We start from the raw sequence: 13,608 nt of genomic DNA, 5'->3' as shown, positions 1-13,608 counted from the left end.
GTCCATCTGGTCTAGGCATATAGTTATAAGGATATCTGAAAGAATTATTTAGTTCAAAGACATAAATATAGCAAATAAATTACCTAAGAGGAGTGAGTACACTATATAGCATATGGAATATATAGCAGTACAGAGCACCTACTATGTGACTGGTGTTATGTTAGACGAAGCTGAATAGGTAATGAATCCTTGCCCAATGAGCTTATAATATAATGAATGTTACTAAGTTGTGCACAGAGAATATCTTCATAATATAGTTAAGTGCTATGATAATGACATGCAACAGACTACACATCCTACATCCTTGGTGTTTTAGAGAGTATCTTTTAGTCCCTGCTTGCTAAGACATGGGTGAAATTTGTGGTTAGGATTTCCTGAGGGAAATGTTCACTGATTTTGATTTTGCATTTTATGATCTGCATACCTAATCTTATTTGGCACTGAAGTGCAGCTAATACTAATATCAGAGACTTCTCTTTTGTCACTACTATGCAAAATTCAGAATTTTTAAAAATACTGATTCTTAAATATTAAATCTGTCTCTCAGGAGAAAAAACACAAAATCCTGATTCTTTTTCTCCACAGCCTTTCAAACCCTATTCTTACTGAGGGTTGGTTGTTCTTTTTGCTCTAAACTGCTGAGAAATTTTTATCTTTACATGAGCAGAGACTAAGGCAGAGAATGATCCTGGGGAGTAAGCGGCATAAAGAATATGAAATACTTAGATTTGTTATTGGATTTCATTGGAATAAAGGGCAATGAAACATCCCTTTGTATCTAAAAATGAGAAGCTAACAATCCTTATGTTGCCTATGGTTTATTTTGGGTGCTTGGGAATTTACTCTCATAAAGTAATTTAAAGGGATGGAAAATGCAAGGGTGGTGAGATTGAATGGTCATTTTTGGAGCATTGGATAACTTACAGCATGAAGAGGATAAACTCAGGTTCCAAAATATCTAGCTCAGGGAACAAAAGAAAGACATATGTAACCATGTTTCAGGAATTTATTTCTGCCTGCAGTTGGTGCACTGAAACTGCTGAAAAGAAATTGCAGAGAGAGTATGTTTGAAAGTCAATCATGGGGGTTTAATTTACTAGATAAGTGGATCATAGTGTTCTCTTTAATTTCCTTTCTAATAAATTCACTCTTTATTCACTCTCCACTTCCTTTTCTTCCTGTCTTTATTCTCTTATTTACACCACCTAAGTTTCCCTATCACTGGCCACAGCTGATTGGACTATGGGTAGATACCTGATCCCAAAGAAATCAATCCATAGGCCAAGTTGTGTCAATTAGATGCCTAGATTGTTCAGATTTTTCTAGGATTCTGATAGATTTGTATCTCTTTACAAGTTCATTTTTAGAGTCAGTTTGAGATTTCTTTTCCTTGTATCCAAACATGACTTGACAGATGTATAGATATTTCCATTGCTGTCATTTAGAGCTTTATCTATCCACAGATGGAACATGCTGTCTTGTAGTTTATATTATTATTTCTGATTTGTCAATGAACTGTGACTATGCCAATACTCTTTAATACACTGGCCAACAAGTTTTATTCCCAATTAAATTTAGTAAATTTTTATTTTTCTACGTGCTTCATCACCTCTTCACACAGTTACGCTAATAAGGTCATGTTTTCTCAGAGTCTGATTCTATTTTTGCTGGCTAAGTAGTCAGTAGTTTCCATTGAGTGACTGGCAGGTTATAGTCTCTCTTTCTTCAGGTTATCTTGTCTTTTCTTCTTCTTAAGCACTTTTCCCTTAGGCTTATTAGATGGAGTCTTTGATGTCCTTACATGTCAGGAGGTTCAACCATGGAAACCACAGCCTGTGCTTTTTCTCTTCATGAGGCATGAATTTAGGGCTATTCCATAATCCTGAAGTTTCTTTAATATTTGAAAAAGTGACTTATTTTGAGAATAGAATAATATTAAGCACCTCAAGTAACTTTGAAAGTAACTTTGAAAGTAACTTTTTTCAAAGTTACTTAGGTGCTTAATGTTTCAAAAGTCATCATTTTCAACTTAAGTTTAATCTTTCAGTTTCTAAGGCCAGAGAATTGTTCCATTTTGGTCTGAAGCCAGATATTTAGGCACACTGCAAAGGAATCCCATTATGAATCTTTCATTCAATTAGTTGTTTTCAAAGGGCAGAGGAAAATAGAAATTAGTCTCCTTTGTGAGAAGAGCAGATAAGAGTTTTATTTGCTAAATGGTTGTTGAAAGAAAATTTTGGATAATTTATGCCATTGAGTTTTATAGTGAATACATTTTTGTATTAAAATCCCTGAGATGCAGTTTCATTTCCCTTATTTAAAAATAAACAAGAGTTGAGCAAGTATACTAATTAGTTAGATTAGAAGACATTTTTCTGTCTATATTTCTATAGAAGTATTAGAGCTAGTGGTTTTCTTCCAGGGAGAGTTGATATGATTTTGTTGAACATTTTATTTGGGGAATTACAGTAAAGTACTGTTTTTGAAATATTTTATATTCAAAGATTTTTCTCTTTCCCCCAACACTCCCCATTTCATAAGACTAAGAATAAAATAAATTTCCAAATGAATCCAAATCATATTTTCATTCTCCTGGTGGGAGAGAATTATACATATACTCATGCTTTATCTTTAAGATATTTTAAAGTCAAGAGGAGAATTTTGTTTCCTGGTGATCTAGAACTAGTATCTCAAGCTTTTCTGATAAGAGTTTTTCTAACTCATAGGACAGTGAATTTGTACCTGGGAGAATTTGGACTATGCATTCTGTCTAATAAGATTATGTATAATTTTCACTTTTTCCTTTTCAAACTTTCTGTATCATCTTATTTTTAATAATAAATACATATTCGTTTTATAATAAGAGAAAATATTGAAACCATTTTCAGCCTAGCTGTTTTCCTTGGAAGATTAATGATAATTGTTAGAGGCAGTGATAGCAAGGAACATCACTTGTTCATCTTTACTGTGTTCACTTTGACTTTTAATGTACATTTTCTGTTTTCTGCCCTTCCACATAAACATTTCATGAATAAAAATTAAATTGATTGATAGAGGAAGTTTGATTTTGCCTGTGTGTGTATACAAAAATCTAAGAATACAAAAATTAAGAAAGTAAACCAACTTCTGCCTGCAAATCTTCAAGTGCAAGTGATGCTATAGAAAAATGCAGCATATTTATCTACTGTATTTTTTCCCAGATAGACTGCTATAGTTTCAGGATTAGCCATTTCTCAGGTTAAAATGCAAGAGTTTAGAAGATAACTGTAAAATTTCTCCTGAAAATTCTAGTAGCCCTCAGTATTCCTAGGATGGCACATGGAATTTTTCTGTCAACAGATTTTTAAATCCTAGCTTACAAATGCCTGTAGGATTGGGTGATATATTTTTACTCATATTTAACTTCTGCAATTTACTCTATAAGATCCCTCAGAGTTCAATTTTATTTTCTATTATTCTGGTAAGAGCAACTTGGTTTCTATGAGGATTTACCCATTCCTTACTTTGTGCAATCTTAGTGGAACTGCCAAAGTGTCCTCCACTCTCCTGGTAAAAGAATGGTCATACTACATAATGAGCCAATCAGAATCTCAGAAAGTAGTTGGATGATTAATCATGGGGTGCATGGTGAGGGAAGTCTCATTAGTTTTTCTGTGATTCCCAGCATTGCTATGTTTCCTATACTTTTTGAAGCCTGATCTTTTGAATATTCTTCTGATTATGTTAGAAGTGTTTTTTTTTTCCTTATCCCATGTTCCTTTTTAAAAAATTGATCTTTTTATTTTAAAATAAAACACAGATACAGAAAGCCACAAAAAACAAACAAAAAACTAAAGAAACTATTATAAAGTGGACACCCTTATAACCATCATCTAAGAAATAAAACTTTGGTAGAAGAAAGGAATAGAACTGCAGCCGTGCCACCCCAGAATTCCCTCTTGCCACCATGTGTTCTATCTCAGTCTCAACTGTTTACTTCACAACATAATTGACCACTATCTTGACATATAAAATAATCACTTCTTGAACTTATCACCCAAGTATAGATCACTAGTTTAGTATTGCCTATTTTAAAAAATGTCATATGTCTTTTAAGTCTCTTTTGATTGGTCTAGTTTTTCCACTTTTTATAATAGCATTATTTGAAATGAATTTCTTAAAGTCAGCACATCATTGGGTCATTTTTAAAAATCTACTCTGCCAATCTCTGTCTTTTAAGTGGTATATTTAGACAATTTTTCTCTAATTTAATTACTGATATATTAGGGCTTAAGTCTGCCATTTTTTATTTGTTTGTTTTGTTTTCTATTTGTCCTCCTTTTTTTGGTTCTCTGTTATATTTTTCCTGCCTTCCTGCGGGTTAAACATTTTTTTTAAATTCCATATTGATTTATCTATAATGTTTTTGAGTGTATCTCTTTGTATAGCTCTTTCAGTGTTTGTTTTAGGTATTACGTTAGATATACATAACATCATAGTCTACTGATTTCATGCTGTTTTCACCCAATGTGAATGTAGGATCAAATATACAACTCTGAGATGTCTAGTCTAATGTTAATTCAAGCAAAACAAGAGCCTTTTTTGATGCTGTACAGAAAAATTCAGTAATCCTAATCAAAGTTTATGATTAATCATGGTTTGTACAATAGATTTCAATCTCATGCAAATTTTTATATCACAAAGGTGAATATGAGGCTACTTGTGATATGAAAAGTGCAAAATTAAATCCTGAAATGAGAAAAATAATAGAATTATAAAATAGTACAAGGTATACTTAATATTAAATGCAACTGGATTATTTTTTTAAAATAAATTATTTTTTAAAAAGGAAAAATAGTGATGTTATAAAACCAAGATAAGTTTAAAACCAAGATAATTTTATACTCTTTCTTGAAGCTAAAACAGGTAGACACTGAAAACTGAAATAATCATGTGTTTGGCATTCAGAAAATTCATATTTATTTGAAGGCCTTGGCTAATACATAAAATTTTTTGAATATACACAACCAAATTGAACAAAATTTCTGGAACAGAACCATTTTAAAAGATAATAAGCAACTGGTATTTTCATGTTCATTTGGTTTTAAAGTTTGGTGTAATCATTAGCTATTGACTTTACAGGAGTATTTCCAAATCTTATCAATCCAGCTTTAAACTGTGTCTTACATATTCTTATAAAATTGATTTTATGATTTATGTATCAGTTAAATTTTGAGTATTTGGACTCACATTATACTGAAGCAAAAATGGTACAAAAAATGGAATAGAATGAGTCAGAGAGACTACTTGGTATCTAACAAATTGGAGATGATTTCAGTTGCTTCTTAGAATTGAGGAAAATAGAAAATGAGCATCTGATTTCTACTGCACATGGAATAGTGCCTTAAGTCTCTTTCCTAATCCTGCAGACCAGAATAGCTCTTGGCTCTCTCCCTGAGCCTTCAGACTTGTAGTTGTCTTTCTGCCTGAGGACACTCTGATTTGGAAATGCAGCATATTTAAAGTTGACTGGTTCTGCCATTAAGGGTGTGGACTGGTTCTGTCCATTAAGGGTGCTCCTGTTGAATCCTAAACCCTCTGTGTTCAGTGTGGTCTTCTGGCTTAATTTTTCTTGATACCATTTTCTCTCCATTTTGCCTTATTGCACAGAGTATTGACTCATAGGCCCCTGGTACGTTGCCAATTTTCCTCTGAGGGACAGAAAATAGAGACTATGACATGTTTTCTTATTGAGAGTACTCTTGCTCTTCAACATCTATTTTGAGTTGAAATGAGAATATAATTATTTATGTCCATAGTTCTTGGCTTGAGGAGTCTTATTGCTATAACCATGGCATAGGTCATGAGGCAAGAGTGGTACCAAGTCCCTGATTCTTGGAGACCCTGGAGAGGTATCCAGCTGGAGCAGCTATGATCATGAGTCCAGTTCTCCCCTTTGTCTTCATTATGATTCATTCTGCGTCACGTTCAGAAATTTGTTGCTGGATATTTATTCCTTGCTAAGTTTTAAGAAAGCTCAATTTTTATATTGTTTAATTGCCTGTTTCCAAAGTTAAGTTCATTTTTTTCTCACTTTAAGACCTTCAAATAGATTTTCCTGTCTTACTTGAAACATCTTTCAGCTAAGATAAATGAGCCAAAAAAACGACACTCACTGATGTGCCTTCTCTTCTTGCTGGCTTGATGAAAGCCTTTTCTTTCTTTTTGGAATAGACTGTTCAAGATCTAGTCTGGCAGGAAGGCAGTCTCTGCAATGTGTTCTCTGCTGGAAGCATTGATCTTCATTCTTTTTCTCTTTTCAATTCTTCCTTCTTGATATTGGTCTAGGGACCATAATTCCTGATTGTGGCTGACAAAGGTCTCAATGTAAAATAGTCCTTTTTTCCACCTGAGCTCTGCATCATCAGAGATCTGCAGCTGAGAAGCTGTCTCTGGAAAATAACTTTGTAGTTCTCCTCCAGTTATTCACAGCTCACATTATTGGTTTGACTCTCTAACCTCTCTGTGCTGCTGGGGAAGTTTTTAAACTTAGAAACAGGAAACACTGGGAACAAAATTGGTGTAAATGCCTAGCCCATACTTTTTATTGTTTCAAGTCGTCATATCAGCTGATTGTAGAAGCACTGGTTGTATTGAACTAAAAATGCTAAAATGAAGTTTCAAAGTAGAGTAATTAATGCCATTCTGGTAGACATATTTTAACGTGTGACTACAATCCCAGCTCTCGACTTGACAACAAAGTAAAGATTGTGACATTTGGATTGACTTAATGACACAGGGAATATCATTACTATGCTGAGTTATTTTAATGATTGTAAACAACATATCAGCTAAACAGGTGGGTTACGAGTTGATAACTTAAAAGGTACTCAACATACCTTGATTATTATGGAGAACATATCATCCACCACTTTCACAGATTAAATTGTCAGTAAATAAGATTTTCCATATAGTGAAAAAGATCAAGATGTCAAAATAACTTGAACATGTATAACTATACAAACTTCTAAGCAACACTAAAGGCTTCTTCAACATAGTAAGTACTTAAATAAGAGTCAATTTCTTCATATTATTTGCACATAATGTTAGTTTTATATTTGTTCTGTAAAAGTCAATGCTCTGTAAAAAATATATTTTTAGTGTTTGTAGAGGAAACACTGTTTCTTTTGATTTATAACCCAAATCCCTTAAATTTGTAGTTAAATACTCTTTATCAGTCTATAGGCCTTGAGAGAAATGTATAGAGGCAATTTATTTCTCATTAATTTAAGACATTTGACAACTTAAAAATCTATTATATTTTATTTCTTTCATTCCTGCCCATGCTCAGAAAAAACATGGGATGGAAATATTTGCTGCAAAGATAATTCTATGGTATTGTTCATATTACAGTGTTAGATATTCTTCATTTGCTCCTCCAAACCTATTCTTCTCTCTTCCCCACCCTGCTCTGTGACCTTGCCCTCTCGTTTCCCTTGATGTGACCAACAGGAGGTATTGGCAGGAATCAGCTGGTAGGAGAAAGTGAGGGCAATGTTATTTCTTCCCTTCTCTCCTTTCCAGGTCATCGATTGTTAGTGGCTGATTTTCCTTGAATTGTAGTAATTTCTCTTTCCCTTGGCTTTTTAGGCCTAGGAGTGGTAATGGTCTCCTATTCTTCTTTCACCAAACAGGGTGTTTCTTCCTGCCTTGATAGTTTGTCTTAACTCTTGTGGAATCCTTGTCAATTGTCTCTGTACTAATTTCCTAGGCCTGCCATAACAAATTAATACAAACTTGGTAACTTAAAACAAGAGAAATTCTTTCATGGTTTTGATGGCCAAAGGTCCAAAATGAAAGTGTCAGCAGGGTTCATTTCCTCTGGGGGATAGGAGCAGAATCTATTCCATACCTCTTTCTCTTAGCTTCTGGTGGCTGTCAGAAATCCTTGGTGTTCCCTGGCTTGTGGTCCCATCTCTCCAATTTCTGCCTTGGTCGGCACATGTCTTTCTCTGTGCCTCTCCGTATCTTTTCCTTTTCTGTGTCTTATAAGAACACCTGTCATTGAGTTTAGAACCAACCCTGACCTAGGATGATCTCATCTTGAGATCTTTACCTTGATTTCATTGGCAAAAACCCTTATTCCAAATAAGGTCACACCCTGAGGTTCCAGGTAGAAATGTTTTGGGGGATCACTATTCAACCCACTATAGTCTCTTCATTAACCTCTCCTCACTTAAGCCTGTTGGGCCCCAGACTAATAGAGGTAATGGTTCTAATATATCAAAATAAGAAAAATTGGAAGATTAAAATGAGGTATTTGAGGAAAGATGATAATTCAAAACAAAACAGTGGCATGGCAAGACTCACACTACAATAAAAACTAGAAATATATTTTCTAAAAAGAACTAGCAAAAATATAATTCTACTGTTTTAAAGGAGCACTTTTCTTTAGAGTCCCTTTAAGACAATATACTTCTAGTTGTCTTTGGAAAATCTATTTTAGAAAAATAAGTTTATTTGATTTATTTAAAGTCCTTCCCCCTACCAGAGAGTTTAATAAAAAAACAAAAAACAAAAAAACCCCTCAAAAATGGTTTAGGTTTATTCTTCCATCTAACGTATATGAACTGTTGGGGTTCAGATATAGGCCTCACATTCCTTAGTCTGAGATGATTAAACAGCATACGTTCCCCACTCCATGTTCTTAGCAGCTTAAAAATGTATAATTGAATTGCACAGTATTCAACAAAATTCTCTAGTAGAGGAAATCAAGGAAGACCAAGATGCCAATTAGGATGATATTTTTTCCTGATAGTGGCAGAATACAAAAGAGCCAGTCATAAGAGCAGAGGATAAAGCTGCGGCCCTGAACAACCTGGGCCTTGGGGAAGTAAGACCAAAAACTTTCTATAGAAAATAGAGATGTAGGAAACCTATGTAGGATATGTAGAAAAGGAAGTATAATGAGAGGACCACAGAATCTGGACCCAACCAGAGTCAAGACTATTCTTTCAGTCATAGAGGGTGAAGCATTTTCATCAGTTTATGTTAAATCTTTCCCTCCTCCCACTGTGTTACGTTTAAAGAATTTGTGCTTATTAGCTTTAGAGAAAAATGTGTAAGTTCTTACTCCTGCGTGTTCAGACATTGTTGATGAATCCTTTGTAATTCTTTTAACCTTGTCAATTAAAGAAACCCTCCAGGTTTTGTTAAAAATAGATATTGAATACATTCTTCTCATCTCTATAAGTTGACTCTGTTGAGCCAAAGAAAACTAAAACTCTATAAGACCCATCCCTTTTAGAACGTTGCTTTAATAAACTATTTTATAGGAAATCTGGATGTGCTGCACAGTGTGTACAGACAAGGTCTTATTCCTGTCATTCAGTTGAATACACTATAATGTTTAAATAGAGGAAGTAATCTCTTTGTTTCTTCATTATTCTTTGAGTAACTTATTTAAAAATGACATTTTCCTTATTGTGAAAAATGAAAATATTTTTTATATTTCTAAATGTTTTATTCACATTGAATGATCTAGGAAAAAGTCTTTCTTCTCCCATGGTGGAAATGAAAAATTGTGAAACTGTAAATCTGTATATATTTTCATTCAAATAAAGGAAAATGAAATACCATTACATGAGGTAAAAATGTCTTGATGAGTAACCGAGATAAACATGGCATGATATAAATTACCTAATAAACAGCTCACAACTGTGACTTATTTAATACATTATAGTTGACTCATCCTGCCTGTCTGCATTAATGGCTGAGCATAAACCATTTTTGTCAGTGAAATTTTATTCAGATTTAAAAAGAATAATGTAGTTCATAATGGATTTAACTACAGTCATCAACTCTACACCATCCTGTTGCTTTCAGATTGTAGATTGAACATATGTTTTAAAAATCTTAATATGTCTTACAATCAGAAGTGTTTTATGTTAATATATAGCTTTGTTCATCTGATTACAGCATCAGAAGTACATTAAAGTTTTATGAGAGTCTTATAAAGTTCAACAGTTTGATGGAATACTAAACAGAGTAATCACCGTACTTTATGGAACTTTATTCTGAGATGAGTTAGATTTTCTCAAATGATTATTAGGTGGAGTGACTCAGATCATTAGCTTACCACATTCCATACATGAGAAAGGATGGTGCCTGGGTCTAGAGTCCTGAAAGATTAAAAATATCTCTCCAAATATTCACCATATCACCAAAAAGTGACTCACACATTGGAAAGAGAATCCCTTAAGTATGTGATGACAGGCTTTTCTTTTATAAAACCTCAATAATAAATCCCCTGTCCTCTCTATCTCTAGGAGGTCAGAAAACTTTTTCTATAAAAGGCCAGGTAGTAAATACTTTTAGTTTTGTGGACCATAGTACATCCTCTTTCTGTCTCAACTACTCAATTCTGCCCTCTAGGTGTGAAAGCTGAGCAGATAACATGTAAACAAATGGAGTGACTGTGTTTCAACAAAACTTTTATTTATAAAACACAAGGGGCAGGACTGATTTGGCCTATAGGTTATAGTTTGCTAAACCCTGCTTGTAAACTTTTTGGCTAGCTGCACTTTTCTTGATGATAACATTCAGAGAGAGGATCAAGGCATCAGGCTGTTCTAGTTTTCTTCGTTTTTTTAGCCAATAACCAAAGCCACCAGAACAGGAGAATGAGCTTTACCAGTCCCAGGATTTCCAACTATGTGGTCTTGACCACATAATACATTTATTTACTTTAACTGGTGAAATCAGTGAGTGAAATAACAGGTTTGAATCTGGATCATTTAAGAATTCCCTGCATGAAGTTTCATTAAATTATGTACAATCCCCCCAAACCATTTCCTCTGATATCACACTGTCTCTTAAATATTTCCAAATTTCTTTCCAGACATTTTCTGAAGGTTCAGCTGGCTAGAACTCAAGCAGTTGTATCCCTGAGTACTGTTTCTTTCATTTGCATGGAGATTTTCTAATAATAATAACATGGGTGAAGGGGCTCTGTTACCTGACTTGTAACCTGGAAAGTTCATGTCCACTTTAATCTTTGTGGAGAACTTCACCTAACTGAATTCAACTATTACCGTAACTTATTGGCAAATGGATGTAACTGGATCTTCTTCCTCATCTCAGTTATGTTGACAGCCATTCAGACTCTTCTCCTTATTTTACCCACCAGGGCATTTAAAATTCTCTCTCCCCTTTGCCTGTAATCCCATATGAGTAACACATTTGTTGTGTATTTTTCTTATTTAATAAATTGCTTTCCTCATTTTCTGAGATCCTGCCAACCACAGCTGGTCTTGTAGTATGTGGCAGCCACACTTCTCTACCCTTGAGGTCTGATGAGATGCTGACTTCCAGGGAATAGACATTCTTCAGACAGCATCAAAGGACTCCATCAAAGAATGGGGAGAAGGCAGAGTTTTTGCCTTGCTCTTTGTGAACTCTGTCCCACTGAGTTGGAGATGTCACAGGGTCCTACTCTTCAACTGCACTTTGCCTTCCTTTGTAGGCACTGATTTCTATCAATATTTATATAGTGCCCTTGGAATTGATGGTATTCGGGGAGGTGGTACAAACCATGTACGTATATGAGAATTGGAAATGTCAAAACATTTTTTCAGATAATTTATTCATTCAACAAATATTTATGAATAGATTGACCATATAATTTACTGTACACAGTACTTTTTTTTTTCTGAAAAGATATAAGATGGAAAATATAGACAAAAGCATGGTAATTGTATTCAATGAATGCTTCCTATGTCTGTTCCAGAACCAGAGAAATAGCAGTGGCCAAAGCCTGCCCACAAAGAGCTTTCACTGGAGTAAGGAGAGACATAATAAACAAGCAATAAAAAGGTTAACCTTTAAAAATAATTTTTCCTGCTTATATAAATTAAATACATTATAGAAAAAAACTAAATTCAGAGACTTTCTGCTGTTACTGTTGCTTCCTTCTTTTATATATTAGTATAAGGGTGATTAAGGAAAGTTAACCACTGGTGATTAAGGAAGTCTAAAAGCAGACTTCTTGGGTTTGAGTCCTGCCTCTCCCAGCTGAGACGCTAAGAAGGAGACTGAATAAGTTAACACATGGAAAAGACTTACAGTTGTGCTCAGCACATAGTAAGGGCTCAATAAGTAATATGTGACTTTTATTATTACTTGACAAGGACACTACATTGATGAATCTTCTGAGAACCTGGAAATAAGATTGCCACTGTTCAACTGCAAAATCAATACATCATAGTAGAGATATACAACTTTTCTCAAAAACAAAGGATAGTGTTCCAGGGCAAAAGGACTATATTGTAACTTTTTCATGGATTAATATAACTAAAACATTACTGTGTCAATCAGCTGTGGGCTTCGTTAGCCATAGATGTGTAGAGAAAGGAGAGCTACAGTGTAAATGTTGGTAAAACGCTCCCAGGAGGGAGGGAGTCTCAGTCTGATAACTCCGTCAAGTGTTCCCCTCTGTTTTGGTAGGTGTCCCTGGAACAAGTGCCCTGGAGCTTATGCCTGAAGAGAAAAATCTTTTTTATTTTCCTTCTTTTTGTTGGTTACCAGATAGTCCTCTAAAGTAGCTCAAGCTTGTAGTGGGAGTTTGGTTGATTAACTTCCTCGTAGAGCAGTTGGGATTTAGTTTTCTTTGCTAGGCTTAAAGTCTAAATTGGGTTTGAGTTGTACTAGGTTATTTTTTAAAGGAATTGCTGTCTTATTTTGGGAATGGAGTACAGTCTTTGATTTCATGGCCAGCTTGGATATAAAAGTTCAACCATATGACATTGCCATTTTTGTAGGTCAAAATGGTCCAATATTGGCAATAGTACATGGTTTAGTCGAAAGCCTGGGCAGCTGGATGTAAGCACCTGGTTGTGCTCACTGTGATTCGGCTGCCTGCCTCTGCTTGGCTGGCCACACAGTCAGAGAGGACTCCAGCCAGCCGGCCAAGTGCAAGTCTGTCTCTTCAGGATGGCTGAAAGCCGCAAACAGAGCACATCCTGCCTTGCGGCCTCTTGGCATCAGGCTGAGGGTGGTTAAGGCAAGTGCGCTACTGCTCTTGCCAGACACAGAAGAACTCAGCTTCCTCGAGGATTGGTGGACCATGGGGGGATAAATCCGCCCTCCAGACTCAGCTGTCTATGTGTGCCAGACCCTTTCTGTAGTGATGACGAACTGTAACCCTTATCTCTCCTCTTCAACTAGGCATCCTTTTGTTTCCTACTGGATCTTGAGAGCCTGCATGAAAGCTCTCTTTGTTTCATCCACATTCTTTAAGACTATGCCCTGTATGAAGACCCCCTCATCTAGGGGATGGGAATCTCCCTCTCAGTCACACTGACACAGCAAGGCCAATTTTGGCTTAGAGATCAAGGAAGGGAGCTGTAGTTGAATGTTCTGGTCCTATTGGAAAGATCATCCTTTTGGTTGGAATCTTGCGACAAGATGTTTTCCCTTAATACCATTAAACGTTTTATTCACCAAATTCCTTCTTCAGGTTCCAGGCTCACCCAACAACCTATATCATCCAGCTTCTCATGTAGATATGCCCTGTCACATGGGCTTACAAGTGTTCTGGTTTCTGTGGCATTTATTTCTTGTTGTGAATTA

This window comes from Balaenoptera ricei, chromosome 2, assembly GCF_028023285.1.
Source record: "Balaenoptera ricei isolate mBalRic1 chromosome 2, mBalRic1.hap2, whole genome shotgun sequence".
In the NCBI taxonomy this organism is placed as follows: domain Eukaryota; kingdom Metazoa; phylum Chordata; class Mammalia; order Artiodactyla; family Balaenopteridae; genus Balaenoptera; species Balaenoptera ricei.
This window is presented reverse-complemented; position numbering follows the sequence as displayed.